Source organism: Chrysochloris asiatica, unplaced genomic scaffold (assembly GCF_000296735.1).
Source record: "Chrysochloris asiatica unplaced genomic scaffold, ChrAsi1.0 scaffold00235, whole genome shotgun sequence".
NCBI classification, from domain to species: Eukaryota; Metazoa; Chordata; class Mammalia; order Afrosoricida; family Chrysochloridae; genus Chrysochloris; species Chrysochloris asiatica.
In genome coordinates this window covers 2602923-2607650 of record NW_006408753.1, presented here as the reverse complement: position 1 = coordinate 2607650, position 4728 = coordinate 2602923, and the positions used below count along the sequence as shown (strand labels likewise).

Below are 4728 nucleotides of genomic sequence, written 5' to 3'. Positions count from 1 at the left end.
AGCCTCATCTTTCTCCCGCGGAGCAGCTGGTAGTTTCGAACTGCTGACCTTGCGGTTCACAGCCCGAGTCGTAACCACTACGCTACCAGAGCTATAGGCTACTTCAAATCGGAACTAGAAAAGGAACCTGTCTATGTAATACCGCTTAAAGAGGTTCATAAAGTCCAGGAATGTCAGCAAAGTGACATAATGATGAGGGACAACCTCTTTGAAATTGTCACGACGTCTCGAACTTTCTACGTGCAGGCTGACAGCCCTGAGGAGATGCACAGTAAGTAACATCAAAGCCTTGTCTGGAGTCATCGTCGCAAAGCGGGGACCCGGCCGGTCAGCAGTGTCTGAGTATTCCACCTGGCCTGCAGAGTCCACACATGCTCTCCTGCCCCCAGTGCATCCGCAGCCCCCTCACAGTCCACGGCCACTCGCAGCAGCTCTCTGGTCTCAAGCTTTGCCGTGGAGAAACGAGGAATTTACGAGCCTCTTGCCAAGGTCAAGCCAGGGAACTCCAAGATGCAGACTGTCTCTCCAGGAGAACCAGCTTCCAAAGTGACTGAGCATGCTCGCTGAAACATCCCGGTAAAAAAAAAAAAACGCTCCTCAGGAAAAAGATGGCGGCCTTGTGGACTTGGATGATGCAAGCCTACGAGTCTGCGACGTGTGAAGATGGAATCGTGGAGCCCGCCTGCCTCGTCTGTCCCTTCGTTTCCTCTAAGGAGGCTTCTTGCCAAAGGTGCTAAAGGGTGAAATGGTTTTTAATGCACATGTTATACTGCCTCTTAGATGCTCTCTATCTAAGTCGATCAGTCAAGACTCTTAGGGAGTGGCCAAACGCAGTGCGCTTTGTTCTACGCAAAAGCAAAAATCATTTTTGTGACTCATTCCCAGCTGTCTGTGTTCCCATTTGGGTGATAAAAATGTGCGTGTGAGATTTTCCTTTCTTAGTGAACTGGACAATGTAAATGGTTAACAACATGAAACATTAAAAATGATTATTAAACATTTGGTCCTTTAAAAAAGAGTAAAACTATATATTTATTTAAAGAGCTCTGGTAGTGCAGTGATTACGAATCGGGCTGCTAGACGCAATGTCAGCAGTTCGAAACTACCAGCGGTTCTGCGGGAGAAAGATGAGGCTTTCTGTTCCCGTAAAGATTTACAGCCTCGGAAACCCTATGGCTATGAGTCGGAACCAGCCCAACGGTACACCAACACCATCATATTTATATTTGGTCATTTATTTATGTAACATTAAAACAAATTATGGTTTTATGAATCAAGGAAAACCAAGGGAAAAAATATTCCTGATCTCAATGGAGAAGGAGAAAGAGAGAAAGAGAGGGTTGGGGAGAGAACAAATAAACAAGTAAACAAAAACTACAGGTTTGAAGCAGATAGGTTTTATGGAAATAATTGTTGTTAAGTGCCGTCGAGTTGGTTCCCACCCATAGCGACCCTGTGTAGGGTTTCCGAGGAGCAGCGGGGGAGCTACAACCGCCCACCTTGTAGTTCAAACGGCTCTGTAGTCTGGGGCATTAGCCCACAGCGCCACACCAGGAAATAACACAGCACAGAAATTTGTGGATTTCTGAGAATTCAGGATACGCTTTCTGTTTTATATCAAGTAACAAGAGAAATATTGTTTTGTGGAGACATGTAGATACTTTTTAGCTACAGGAAAAAGCAAGTTTAAAGGTTCTGAGTTCATGATCTGTCTGTGGTATTGAGAAATAATAAAGAATAGAATAAGAAATGAGGAGGAGTGTTAGGAGATGAGATTAGAGTCAGAGAAATAGATGATGAATTATGTAAAGCTCCAATGAATTATTGTAAGGACTCTAACTAGATTAAATTCACACATTCACTAACTACAGTCTTAGGCTGGGAAATGTTGCCTTCCTTTGTATCCAGGAAGAACATGATGTTGTTAAGTGCAGTGGAGTTGGTTCTGACTCAGCGACCCTGTGCAGGGTTTCTGAGGCTGTAAATCTTTACGGGAGCAGAAAGCCTCGTCTTTCTCCCACGGAACAGCTGGTAGTTTCAAACTGCTGACCTTGCGGTTCATATCCTGATTCGTAACCACTACGCTGTAATTTGTTTGCAAGGAAGATGACAACTATTTTCTGTCCCTCTATTCAAACATACACACTAAAATGTAAGATCAAAGACAGGAATGTGTTTTAATGTGTTCTTCACTGAACTATCTCCAGATGCTAAAACAGTGCCACGTATAAAGTAGACCGTGATAGGGATTTCTTGAAAAAATAAAAAATATGTAACCTTGTTGATTATTAGAAACACACAACAATTAACACAATGACAAATGATTTTAAACCAAGTGAACTCTAATTTGTGGTGCTTTAGGATAAGTATTTGACCACACTGGATTACTAACCACAAGGTCAGCGGTTCAAATCTACCAGCCACTATTTGGAAACCCTATACAGGTTCTCTATGAATGGGAACTGACTTGACAACACTTAACAACAACAATGACAGTGTTGATGTTGTTAAGTGTCCTTGAGTTGATTCTGACTCACAGCAACCCTGTATAGCTTTTCGAGGATTGGGATTAAACTGCGTAATTTGTGGTTAGCAATCCACTAATTATCCTACAGCACCATACTGCAATTTAAAGAATGAAAAACGAAGGGCCTAAAATAACATTTGAAACACTCTGGTTACAAAACAATTTACCTGGAATTATTGAATGAAATATCAAATATTAAGGTGTCTTTTTTTCCCCTTAACTTACCCTATTTCCACCGAGATGCCAATTTTTATTAATGAAAATCGATTTATCTGCCCTAATGTTAATAGCTCATCAGAACAGAAAAGCTAGTTCTTATAAAATGGAATTTGGAATGAAATGTGCGAATAATTACTATGTTGAAATTTTTTCTGTTTGTGAATAATTTAAAAATAAAATAGAAAACGAAAGCTTTTTAGTTACAGCTTAAAAAAAAAGAGTGTTTAAAAGTCAGTATAACATAGTTGATGAAAATAATTAATTCTATTTCAGAAATGATTTATATTTAGGAATATAAATAGCTAATTCAAATCTTAATTTTTAAGGGACATACTTTTGTAATCATATGAGAAAGCAAATGATTGCATCAATATAGATTCATTAATATAATATGAAAAAAACCCAGTATATACATGTTAATTCAAATATAAAAAAATCTATCCTTTCTTATGGTGCTTACTATTTTTAAGTTTTACTTAATAAATGTACACACTTTTATAAAATATTGCCAATGATTTAAAACTAAAATCTCCTGAAGCTTTTGAAATTGAAAGATAATGTCCTTTAAGGTCCCAGTCACCTTAAGAGACTATTCAGTTTTTCAAAATATACTGTTCTTGCAGTTAAAAATATTTGGGAATGGAAACCAAAACAAATAAAATTAATGTATATATATATACATTTATAAAATGATGTTGATCTAACCAATTTGAATGTTTTCTTTTGAAACTATATTCAGAACCTGTGTCATATCATTTTTAAAAACAGATTTAATGATGACAAAGATTTATCTTTCTGAATTTGAAAATAGAATTTCTACATACTAAGCTTGATAGACATTTTGATCTTTTGGGATGAATTATGCATAAAGATTGTCAGTAATATAGAGAAAATAAGCCCACTGGCTTCCCTTGTGATTTAAAGCATATAACTATGCATCTTCAATTTTTCTCCATGGATTTTTGACACAGATTTTTGAATGAGACCAGACACCCATAGTTTCCATCTCAGTAACTATTTTCCTTAGAAATGATTTGCTTTGCTTTTCCTTTTTTTGTTTTTCACTCAAAATGTGGAGCATAATGTTGTGTAGAACTACTGTACAAGTTCATGGTGTTTTCTGAAGTAATCGATTTATAGAAATTCAAGTAACTGACCACTTTTCTCACAGCCCATTATTTTACTGAAGAATCCAGATCTGGTCTTTCTGATATTTTCATTAGTACTAGTATTAACTGGGGCTCCTGGTGTGGCACTGTAGGATGAGCACTGCACTGTGAACCACAAGGCCAGCAGTTCAAACCCACCAGCTGCTCCTCAGATACCCTACACGGGGTCACTATGAGTTGGAATCAACTGGACGGCACTTAACAACAATGACAGTGTTAGCGTAAAGATTGTTTTGTACACCATACTTACCATCTGTTCTGTACATTTTAATCCTTTTGTTCTAGAAAAATGTTACTCTTGACATTATTTTACTGACATTTTTCAGTAGTCAATGATCTCAATTTAGACAATGTATTACATTTATACAAATTGAAAAGAAATGGATATTGTTCTTATGATAATTATAAGAATAAACGGTCACATTTAAATACTTTCTGATGCAATGATTAATCTTCTAATCCTACATATTCTAAATATGGAGCATCTGTACTTTTTACTTGTATGATCTATTGCTAGCATTGTGCTGTCAATAACAAAAATATTTAGCAAATTGTTAGTATAAAGTGAATTTTGCCATATTAACTTTTATCTTTTATCATGGTGAACCACTATAGCACCAGCAGATGAAGACAACACATTTAAAACATGACTTTTTTTCTTTTATCAGCTTGTGACTGTGTACTCCTGTGATACCATTGTGCATAAGAGGAAGTAAGACTGACTGTTCACATTACTAGGTGATTTGGGACTGACTTGAGTAACAGTATTCAAAGACTTGTAATGAATAATTCCTTTTGATCTGGATTAGTGTT

At 37.1% G+C, this 4728-nt stretch overlaps 1 pseudogene; it reads left to right on the top strand.

The window, feature by feature from the left end:
* The window catches only part of LOC102828884, a 19740-nt pseudogene extending 19079 nt beyond the window's left edge, over positions 1–661 (top strand).
* The last annotated feature ends 4067 nt before the right edge of the window (positions 662–4728 follow it).